The sequence below is a fragment of the Phyllostomus hastatus genome, unplaced genomic scaffold (genome assembly GCF_019186645.2).
Source record: "Phyllostomus hastatus isolate PE091 unplaced genomic scaffold, TTU_PhHast_1.1 phas_scaffold_501, whole genome shotgun sequence".
Taxonomy (NCBI): Eukaryota; Metazoa; Chordata; class Mammalia; order Chiroptera; family Phyllostomidae; genus Phyllostomus; species Phyllostomus hastatus.
The window spans coordinates 32,787,436-32,799,676 of NW_025334033.1; the positions used below are offsets into that span (position 1 = coordinate 32,787,436).

At 43.3% G+C, this 12,241-nt stretch overlaps 1 protein-coding gene across 4 annotated transcripts in view; it reads right to left on the reverse strand.

Annotated features, from left to right (window-relative positions):
* The window catches only part of CDKL1 (cyclin dependent kinase like 1), a 43,185-nt gene that overhangs the window by 24,140 nt on the left and 6,804 nt on the right, over positions 1-12,241 (reverse strand). The window lies entirely within an intron of this gene.

Here is a 12,241-nt window from a genome sequence, read left to right on the forward strand (position 1 = left end):
AAGATGATGTACAGCCTCAACAGGTCCCTTATGCCAAAATCAGGACTCTGATAAGAAGAGAAAGGGACCCAGAGGTCTGGGATAGGGACATTTAGGGGTATGAGCTGAGAATCTTAAACCCTCAAACTTCTTTGAATGCTCTGGGCTGGGAGAAGCTGTGTCTGCCCCTTTGCCAAAGGTGAAATGCTTCCTCTCACACAAAGACCTGAAAATAACTCAGTGGAGCAAGTGCCTCCTGACTCGATCTAACTTCTGTCCAGCCCAACCTAGGACGAGGCTGTAACAGTGCCTGAGCAAGGCAATATGGTTCTTGCTCCAGGAGGAAATAACTGTCCTCAAAGAATTACAAGACCTGGCTCATACGTACTAGCAGGAATCTTGAGGGTGTTGGGCCATGGCAGTGGAGAAACACAAGGCTGGACAGGGGGAAATTCATTGGTGTGGCAGTGCTGTCCCACGACTTGGGACTTAATTCCTGACAAAGACACCTGATAAGTCCCTAAGAGAGACTGAGCACCCTACCATGGGACATTAGGTGATTCTGTGACCCAGAGCTGCCCCTGTGCACTGGGTCATAGAGACACACTGTCATAAGGCTGCAAGGATGCACTAGTAGTCCATCAGACTATTGAAGCAGACATTTGTGATCAGGCTCAAGAAGGTCCAGGAGTGACAAGCAAGTTACACAAAGAGGTGGTCTATTCTTCCTTGTCATCCACTTTGTTGCACAGTCATCCTTCCTTCAACTGGCATGTAGGTAGGGTTCTGTGGGAGTTTCCCGTAACAGAGGAAAAGAATCCTAAGCTCAGCTCACAGACGGATCAGCTCATTATGTTGGCACTAGTTGAAAATGGTCTGTCACCATACTATAGCCCCACCTGGCAGAGGCCTTGAAGGACAACAATGGAAGGTAACCATCCCACTGAGCAGAGCATCAAGCAGTGCTCTTGTATGAGAAAGAAAGGACCTGAGACAAGGATGGACCTATGGGTAGTGGCAAATAGTTTGTCTTGTTGATTTAAGTCTGGAAGGAGCAAAATTGAAAGAGCACTTGGAGAAGAGGCATAAAATGTATTTGTGGGAGTGGGCACAGCGCTTGAGGATCCTTGGGCCTCCTATTAATGCCTATCAGAGGACAGCTACTGCAGAGGAAGCACTGACCAATCAGACAGAGGGTATCTTTTCTGGTGGGTGTCAGCCGGCTCTGTCCTTGGCCGGCACCCCAGTGCTTGTGTAACTGATCCATGAAGAGGGTGGCCACAGTTGCAGGGATGGTGGTGATGCATGGCCCAATAACACCAGTTCCCTCTCTCCAAGGCTGACCTGGCTGCTGCTGCTTCTGAGCACCTAACCTGCCAGTAGCAAAATCTGATACTTAAGCACCGATATACACCGTCCTTCAAGGAGACCAGCAACCAACGACTAGCTGCTATGTGGAAGGGGTTGTGATTTGTCCTTACTGACACTGATACTAACTCAAGATACAGGATTTGCCTTTCCTGCCTGCCCCGCAATGAAGGGCTTGGAAAACATCTGCTTTACCAGCATGGGAATCCATGCATCAGACAAAGGGACCTCTTTACAGCAAAGGAAGCATGACAATTAGCATATGGCTATAGGATCCATTGGTTCTATAATAAACCTCATCACCTACAGCCAGCCAGCCTGAGGGAATGAGAGAATCTCTACCCTAGCCCTTCGAGGACACATGTATTGAACCAGCAGCCATAATGTAGTGTTGAGTCTTTATTTCAGTAGCTAATATGTGGGTCTGGGAACCAGGAGTGGAAGTAGGACTGGACTCTCTGGTCATCCTTCCCAATGATCCATTTGTAGAAATCATACTTCCTATTCCCAGTATTCTCCCAAATTTTCAGAGCTTTATATATACATTATTAGCCCTTGGAAAATAGGTGAATAGTTAAATCAACTATAGGACTTTATAGTACATTCAAATGGTAAAATAGTATGCAGCTGTTAAAAACGAAGGCAGCCCTGACTGGTGTGGGTTAGTTGGTTGGGTGCTGTTGGGAACCGCCCTGACTGGTATCAGAAGCTGAAACCCCCACCTAGGCTAAGGCTAAGGGAATGCCCTTGGAACCATAAGCCAGCAAGGAGACAAAAGCTTATCTCCATGGCAGGAATGCTGCTTCTGCTGCTTTATTCATAACTGAACCCAAAAAGCTTGATCGGTTAGTCAAAGACGGGTAAGATTCCCCAAGGGGGGAACGACCTAAGACAGGCACGATCACTTTGGGAGGCCCCCCAAAAGAAGGACTTTGGGGGCTGCAGCAAAAGGGGGTGATGGACCCTCGTGCCTTGGCTTTGACATAGCCTGAGTTCTCATCCTCTGGGAGAAAAACTCCTTATCTCTTGGTTGCCTTAGTTCCCTTGCTCCACCTAAGCCTGAAACAATGACAGGGTGGTACAGCTCTGTGCTGAAAAGGGCGGATTCCCCGGGTGATCAGGCCTAAGAAAGAATATGTAAACTCCTGTGAAACCTGCTTTGTTTAGAATGCTCTCAGTTGAATGAGAAGGGTCTTAGGAGGAAGTTAGTTTGTTCCTCAAAGTCTTACAGCTTAATGAGTACTGTACTTTACCTGAATTATTATGCAAAACGAGCCCAATAAAAGCAGGTATGGAAGGTAAATCGGCGCGCTCCCCACTAGGCGGGGTGGCCATTTTGTCCCTACTTCCCCACAGAAACTAGTCTGTCTCTGTGCATGTTTTTTCTCGCGTGTTTTTCGACGAGCCATCCACAGCGTTCCATGATCACTGCTGGCCGGTGACCCACACAACAGGGTGCTAACCCGCAAAGCAACAGGTCGCCTGGTTTGACTTCTGGTCAGGGCATATGCCTGGGTTGTGGGTTCAATCCCCAGTCAGGACACATGTAAGAGGCAACTGATAGGTGTTTCTTTCAAGTCTCTCCCTCTCTTTCCCCCCTCCCTCCCTTCCCCTGTCTCTAAAAATAAGTAAACAGAATCTTTAAAAAAATGCATGTCTATGTGTGCTCACTTGGAAAGATGTCCAAAACATAAGGTTAAATGTAAAAAGAAAATTATAGAATAATATATTCAATATGATAGCATTTGCAGCTATTTTTAAGAAGGAAATATATATCCTTGTACAAAACAGAATCCGCTAGAGTAATATACAAGAAACTTGTGGAGGGATGAGAATGGAGAGTGAAGGCCAAGGTAGGTTTCCTTTTTCACTTCACATTTTTCTGTACCTTCAGTTTTTTTCTTAACATAAGCATATATTACTTTCTCATACAAATATCTTTTAAATGATGTGCATAGGTCTTTTCACTATATTGTAAAAGAAAGATAGATATTTTAAAAGTTAGTTTCAGAGAGGTAGTTAATACACCAGCTGTGGGGAAGCAAAAGCTATTTTCATTATTTAAAAGCTATTTAATTATTACCACCATCTCCAGCCTGGAGGGAAACATGGGGTTCTGAGGAATCATCCTTTAAAACTCTCTTTGGAAAAGGAAAAGGTGCCTTGATCCCACGTTTCCTCCAAATGCCAAGAGCCCCCACGAGAGATACCCCTGCCAATGCTGTGTTCCGGGGATGACTAGAGAAGGGAAGGCAGTGACATGTGGAGCGGAGGAGTGCTGACAAAGCTGCAGTCGTGCGTGGGAAGGCAGAGGAGGGCCTGAGATTTACTGATTTTAGCTTCGCCTTAGACGGAACAGAATGTGCCAGGGTGGTCCTCTGGCCAGAGACTTGGGCTGCGATCTCTCCTGGATTCCACTCTAGACCCAGCACAGGCTAAGAATGTGCACGGTGGATGCTTGATCTGCTCTACTGTGACTAATAGAGTGTATGAAAAGCTCCAGGAAAGAAGCAATGGTACAAATGTGACCAAAATGAAAATTAACAAGGACGTGGCCAAAAACGAATGCAGCGATGTACTGATCGTTAGAAGACAAATTGTTTGTTTTTTTATGTATGGTTGATACCATCAGTTGATTTAGAAACTCACCTTTTGTTATTCTAACAAAAAGAGGAATGGAGTTCAAAAATTTTCAACCAGGCAATTTTATGCAACAGTATTTTTACTACAGTGCTTTTAAAGTTAATAAGTCATAAAGAAGATTAATAATTAGCAAGAAAATATGCCCGTAGAAAGCAAATTTGTAGCCTAAAACATCAATCCTGCCAAATAAAAAGGTGAATGAAAACATTAAAAAAAGTTTAAAGTGAAAGACACAAGCCTGGCCCATTACAAATTTTTCCATTCCACATAAAAAGTACTACCTTCTGCCCTGGCTGGGTAGCTCAGTTGGTTAGAGTGTCGCCCTAATACACCAAGGCTGTGGGTTTGATCCCCAGTCAGGGCACATGCAAGAAGCAACCAATGAGTGTGAAAATAAGTAGAACAACAAATTGATCTCTCCCTCTCAAATCAATTTTTTAAAAATTACTACCTTCTAGTGTGGTTTATAATAACTATACAGAGTGGGGCAAAGTAGGTTTACAGCTAAGTGCAAAACATAGTTTATTCTTATATTACTGATTAATTATTATGTTATTTTCCCTACAAATAACTATAAACTTACTTTTTCCTAACCCTGTATATAATATAGGTTGTCTACCTATGAATTTTATTTGTTGAAAATAAGAATAATTTAAGTGGTAAAAAAACCAATAGTAAAATTTATTTCTCTCAGCATATATTAGATAATCCCTTATTCCGCCTCCTCCTGCTTGGTGGCATTTTATTTTCTGGAGTGTAAGGTGTGTGGCAGGATGCATGGAGGAGCATTACGGCGCATGGTGGTATGTGCTTAATCTCCTGACAAACTGGGTGTCTTTACGAAGGTAATGAACCAGTTTGTTGGTTTCTGCTTCCTTTGTTCTTGAAATATTTGTGTGGCAGCTTTATTACTTAGGAGTTCACTACACAGCAGGAATACAATCTTTCTCGATAAATACATTAGGAGCTAAGGCAAAAAAACTTCTAATAAACAAACAAAACAGTCTGTTACTATTTGCAGTTAGTCTGTTATCTTGTGAAAATAAAATTAAACAGGTCTCCACTTGCTGAACAAATAAGGAGGGATCGTGATAAGGGGACTGTTTGGTTTCTGTCACTGTGGGCACGGGAATGGCCCGCTTTGCCTTCCGTGGTGTTGACAACCAGTGTTCATCAACTGCCAGCTCCCCTCTGTGTACTGGCCACAGACAGCGAGGGGCCCAGCCCGCTGTTCCCTGATGCCAACAGCTGCACGTCACAAAAGCTGTCCAATTTGAAGGCCCCAAACTAAGCCTGTACTGTCTACGGTGTGTTTGGTTTGGTCTGAATGGTGTTCAGAATTTTTTTTAAAGTTACTTGTCAATGTTTTAAAGTCCAATTTCATTTTCACTGAAAGGAACTGGGCTCCTTGCAGAAATGGCCGATCGCATAGCCAGGGATCGCATAGCCGGGGCGGGACACGCTGAGACATCTGGTTGTGCACATGGCAGAGAGGCACTCGAGGGATGAGGGCCTCTGTTGGACAAAGGACCTCGGCCAAGGGGCCCCCAGTGGCTGAATGTGTGCAATCTGAGAATCAGAAAGAATAATGACAGTGATGGTTTGTAACATGTTGAAAAAAATCCATGAGTTCACAGTGATGCTAGAAAATACGTGTCTGAGGTATGTATGTGGAGGAGGAGGTGAAGGAAAGCTGTTTTTTTTTTTACCCCAACACTGTAACTAATGAATATAGTAGAAAGCATTGTTTTAAAATCACCATTTTACAATACTTTTTATTATAATTGATTGAGGCACGGATCCTCGGGTAAAAGTTACTGGGGAACAAGGTAGTCACAGTTTCAAATTATAATCCTGCAGATTACTTATTAATTATACAGGGGAAGTTCTTTCCTTACAACTGAGAAATGTGGCAGACCCATTTAACCACGAGATGAAGACCAACAGCACTAATTACGGGACAACCTGACGTCATGCACTTTCTGAGTGTTCAGAACCCGTGTGATGGGCACAGCCTCGCCCATGCAGTGTGCCTGCTGAAAACATTTATCCTGCATCACGTAACGTGGGAACGGCCACACAACTATGCTGAGGCACATTCTGCAAAACTATGGGCCTAGACGCTATAAAATGCCACATCATGGAAGACCAAAAAGGAATTAAAAAGTTGGGGAACTGTTTTAGATTATAGGTGTACTAAAGAGACGTGACACAACTAAATGCAATGCACGGTCATTAATTAGATCCTAGATTTTGAAATATATATTGTATATAAAATTATACATGCAGTTACATAACTATTATCAGGATAATATGAGAAATTTGAGCAGACTGTGTATCAGATCACAATATTGCATCAATGATGAATTTCTTGAGTGTAGAAGTCATACTGCAGTTACACAGAATATCTTTTTCCAGGAGATTCAACTGCATACTTAGGAAAATAATTCAGCCAAAAAAGAAAGTGTGTGTGCGTGTGCGCGCATGCATGCACACACATGAGTAACAGGGACAAAAAGAAAGACTTCTAACAACTGATTAATGAGTCTAGATAAGTGTATGTAGGTATTCTCTGTATTATTCTTTCTACTTCTATATTTTTTTGAAAATGCTTTCAAAACGAAAACTTGTGGGGGGAAACCCAGGAGATTTTACATAAAATTCAGTCTTTAAAGAAGGACTGGAAATCCAGCCTCGGGCTTGCAGTTTGTGGAGCCGGGCAGTGGCCCCCACTTTACCAGAGGCATGGGACCCCCAGTTGGCCCTCATCTCCCGCTCTCCGCCGTGTCTTCCATTCAGCCTCTTTCACTCATTCATGTGACCGTTGTGGTTCGTAATCTCATAGGTCATGACAGAGAATGCTGAACATAGCTAAAACAATGTACAGAAATGCTACTAATGCATTTCAACCAGCCACCCAAATAATTTGAAGAGATGGGACATAGAAATTAGCATCAATTAACAACAACAGGATTAAAGTCAAAGCAGTCACAGAATTTTCCATTGAGACTTTTATTGAGTTGGGAAACATTTAACTACTATTGGGGAAGCAGAAGCCTTTAAAAATTATGAAAGCTCTAATTAGATTCTAGTGGTAGGGAGCATTTACACAGTACTCTGCTAGCATTTAGTGGAATGGGGTCTGGGTATAAGAGCACATGGAACAAAAGTGCTTTGGGTGACCAGCAACCTTGGCAGTCACACTTCCCACTTCACATTACCCTAGCCACGTAGTAATTTGGCCAGCTGTATCTGTGGTCTGATGTTTTAAAGCGGTGGACCTTTTAGGAGAGACTGGGTGACCTGCTTCACCTCCAGCATCTCCCTTTGGAATTAGTGCCTGCGTTTAAATCCCACCTTTCTGTCTTCCCATCTGTGTTTCTCTCCCCTGTGCTACTGCTCTTCTTTAATTGAATTTATTGGGGTGACATGGGTTAATAAAATTATGTTATAGGTATACAATTCTATAATACATCACCTGTATATTGTATCGTGCGTCCACCACCCCAAGTTATTTACCTCCCCTTTACCCTCATCTACTTCCCCCTTCCCTCTGGTAATCACTATACTGCTGTCTGCATCCATGAGTTCTGTTTTGTTTTCTTCTTAATCCCTTTACGTTTTTCACCCAGCCCCTAACACTCTTCCCCTCTGACAGCTGTCGGTCTCTTCTCTGTATCTGAGTCTGTTTCTGTTTTGTTTATTAGTTGATTTTGTTCATTAGATTCCACATGTAAGTGAAATCACATGGTTCTTGTTTTTCTCTGACTGGCTTATTTCACTTAGCACAATACTCTCCAGGTCCATCCATGCTGTCCCAAAAGGTAAGATTTTCTTCTTTTTTATAGCCAAGCAGTATTCCACCATGTAAATGTACCACAGCTTTTTTATCCACTCATCTACTGATGGACACCTGAGCTCCTTCCAAATCTTGGTGATTGCAAATAATGCTGCAATGAAAGGGGTTCATATGTTCTTTTGAATTAATGTTTTGGGTTTCTTCAGATAAATTCCAGAAGTGGAATCACTGGGTCATGAGACAGATCCATTTTTAATTTTTTGAAGCAACTCCATACTGCTTTCCACAGTGGCTGTGCAGTCCACTTACTGCTCTTTTTGACCCTCTAACTTTCCTGCCTCGGAGCCCTAAGGTGGCTTGATTACTAGTAGGTGTTTGGCTCAAGAGCACTTTGCTTCCCTCAGCAAAAAAGTCAGCGAAGCAATGCCAAACAGAGACATAAATCATGGCGATAAGGTGGGCCAGGTTCCAGGAGGCACTGAAGCTTACCCAAGGTCACCCAACAGCCTTGAGCCAATCAGAAACTGCAGTTCCTAACTATGGCTCCACTCCCTGCACAGTCACACAGCCCACAGCCTCCCTGGAAGGTTACTGAAAGTGAGGGACAGTAGGAAAAAGGGGGGGTGCTCTGAACATTCAGTGGTTATTGCTATTCATGACCACAAAGTACACACTCAACATTCTCACTCCCCAGACCCTAGGGAACTTTTTTTTTCATATTTGTCCCCCAAAGAAGTCTTTCTACATGTATTTTCCTAATCAACTCCCCTTGAAATTTTTATACCACAAATATACTACATATCTGTGCATACGCTTTGGGGGTGATGTGTGTGTGTGTGAGAGTTATATGCCTCAGAGTCTGCTCTGAGTCCTGGTGACCCTTGAATGAGTCGTGACCATGATGCTCCGCTCTGGACAGCCCTGCTCAGCTGGAGACTCATGCCTATGGCTTCCTTTATCGAGTCAATCAATCCCGTATTTGGTCTTCTTTCCCTGCTGCCTTCTGTTTTTCCCAGCATTACTGACCTTCCCAAAGAATCCTCCTTTCTCAGGATGTGCCTGAATTAGAGAAGCTTGTTTTATCAATTTTCCTCCAGCAATGTTTTAGAATGAACTTGCTCTAGGGTCCCACTCGTTCGTCTTTCTGGAGGGTGTCTGTAGAGCTATCCTCCAGCCCCATACTTCAAATGAATCTATCTTTTTCTATCAGCCTGCTTCACTGTTCAGCTTTTACACTGTACATAGTAACTGGGAATACAAGGCTATGGATGATCTTAGCCATAGTCTCTAATGATACATCTTTGCTCTTGGTGACCTTTCTTAACTCTTCCATTGCTGCCTTCTGAGTCTCAGCCTTCTCTTGATTTCTTGGCTGCAGCCTCCATTCAAATTATGACTGAACCAAGGTAAGCAAAATCTCTATAAAATCTTTAACAATTTCAATGTCTTCATTGTGCATTTCTTCTGTAGTCATAAGTCTCTTGATGTTCAAATGCAGTCCTGCTCTGGCACTTTCTTCTTTGACTTTCATTAGAAGTCATTTCAAATCGTGGCTACTTTCTGCTGGTCCGATGGTGTCATCCACATGTCTGAAATGATACTGGTCTCATGAAGAATGCACATGCTTTATTGTAATGTTTATGGTAAAGTTTTTAATGGACATTTCCCCCATGGTTATTCTCATCTTTGTTGGTGGTAAACTCTAACTTTTTGCCTTCTAAAATAAGCTACATGGTTGTGGAACGAGAGCTGGAAAGAACAGCTATTCCAGGAAGAACCTGCACCCAGGCACCCATGGAAGCTGTGAGTGCCACAGTGGAGGCCCTGATGCAGCAAGGGCAGGATGAACCCGAGGACCCTTCATGGGGAGACTTCAGAGGGTGGTGTGTGGTATAATGTCATGGTTCTGATGTTTTGTAGCAGCAGGGCATTGACTTGGAAAATCATTAACCATCCCAAATCCATTTGTAAAATGGGATAATAATATTTACCCTCTAGGTTGTATAAGTGTAATTTGTGTACTCTAGGTGAGAACAAGGCACTTTGCTCAAGTCTACTGGGTGGCCAGATGACAATATGTGATTCCTTCTTCTTGCTGTTTCTCATTTTTCTTCTCTTCTGGAGGGTGGGCTGCCACAGACAATGTCCCAGCTGCTGCTTTCAGCCCTTGATCGAGGTCGGTCCGATCTTCTCTAAGGCCCGGTCTCACCTTCCATACTGCTGAAGGTCTGCCCAGACACCTCAGAGTGGCACTGTCCTATCCTTCTCCTCGGCTGCTCTGGGAGCATCTACTCTTTCTACCACTGCTGATTGGAATTCTTTGTTTCCTCTTCCAATGGTTCTGCCATCTTCATTCCAGAGAGAAGGTTCAGCATCATAGCAGCTTGGGACCTCAGTAATACAATTGTTCTGGGTTGGTCGGTTTGTGTTTGTTTTGAAACCACAGCTCTTTTCTTGTTGGACACATAGTTATTCCCCAAGGAGCTGGGTTGGGTTCAAGTTTAGTCACCTGTTTATGAAGAAACACTGGCCACTTTCCATTAGTGGGCCTGCGATGACGTCATCTATCATACCACACTTTTTGATTTAGGTGATTTTTCTTTAAGGGACTTTGCATCCCTCTGAAGTCTGGTTTCTGTCATGACTGCCCCACCTGCCATCTAAAATATCATTATATGTTTGAATCCCAGTCATGAAAAGGGGCTGAATTCTTTCCCATAGGGTTCATGGGTCATATGCAAATAGCAGGTGTCCCACATGCTGGTGGAAGAAGTTCTACACCCATAGTTTGAAGCTAGCTGTGGCTCCTATTACATAAAGATGAAGGATAGTGTCTGTAAAGAACTTAGAAACATTTCAAATGAAATGAGAGGGAGCCTGCTCTCCTAGCTGGTCTGTGGACTGGTCTGTTATTATGCTTTCATAGCTACATTTTTTGGTCATGGTCCAGGTTAGGAACCCAACATCATGGCCTCAGAAATTCTCCTCCTCCAACACCATCATTTTCTCTTTACTGAATTAATACCATCAGTATACAAATATACTTATTTCTCCCATATTAAAAATAACAGCAACAAAAACTGTCTTGATCTACATCCTTCCAAATGCCTGCTGCCCTATTTCTCAGCTTCCTTTTATGATAAAATCCCTCCAAAGAGTTGTCTGTATCATGGTCTCCACTTTACACCTCTCATTATTTCTTGAACCCTCTTTGATGAAGCTTTCATTCCTACCACTTCCCCCAAACAGCTCTTGCAAGATTTCAAATGACCCTCACATTGTTAAAGCCAGTGCCTAATTCTAAGTCTATGCTAGTGATGACCCTAGACACCACTGACCATTCCCTCATCCCTGGGTTCAGTCTTTGGTACTGGTGTTTCCATTCCCTACAGCGACCCAGTCTCACGGCCTTAAATACTGCTGCTATGCTGATATCTCCCAACTTAACATCTACAACCTGGACTTTCCCCTTAATGCTGGACTTGTGTATTTGACTGCCTACTTTACAGTCTCCTTGGATTCACAACCCAAACTTCACACATTCACAAAAGAACTCTTGATTTCCTTTCCCCCCAATTTGTGCTTTAGCCTCCCTATCTCTTTTGTTTTTCCAGTTACTCAGGTAATCATTCTTGGTCATCCATTCTTCCTCATCCAACCACCAGACTTGGTAATCATTCTTCCTCATCCAACCACCAGACTCCTATGTGGTTTTCTCTCAGAACAAATGTAGAATCTGACAACCTCCTCCACTGTCACTCATGACCTTCCTGATGGTGGAGCTGGAGTAACCAGCAGCTAGAGGAACCCTTCTGGGATTTAAGACAGGCCAAGGCATCCCTCTGCTCCAAATGCTCTGATGGAGCCCATCTCATTCACAGCTAAATCCACAGTCACTACCGTGGCCCACAAGGCCCCAATGCCTGACCCCCCTACCCTTCCATCTTCACCTCCTATGACCCTCCACCTTACTTACTCTGCTCCAGACACACTGATCTGTTTGCTCCTCCTAGCCCACATCAGAACATGCAGAGAACACATCACCTGATCCTGCTTTGGGGCCTTGGGGCCTATTCCCTCTGCCTGGAATGCTTATCTCCTGGATAGCTACATGAGTCCAGTTTGTCTTCAAATGTCATTCTTCAGAAAGACTTTTCCTAACCACCCTAAATGAAAGACAAGTCCCTCCGTTACTCTCCCCCCTTATCTGTTTTTTTCACCACTTCACATATCATTATTTGTTTGCTCTCAGTCTCTCCATCCCTATGAGAAAAGAGGCCACGAATAGAGCCGGGTACATGACAAAAGGTCTGTAAAACTTGCCAAATGAAAATGTGTCAATTATATTATGCACAGGTGTTTTATCAAAGCACTAACTAAAAATACTGACTTTTTTCCTTTTTCCCTCACAATGGAAAAGGAGTCTGACAAACAAACAAAAACCTCATTGCA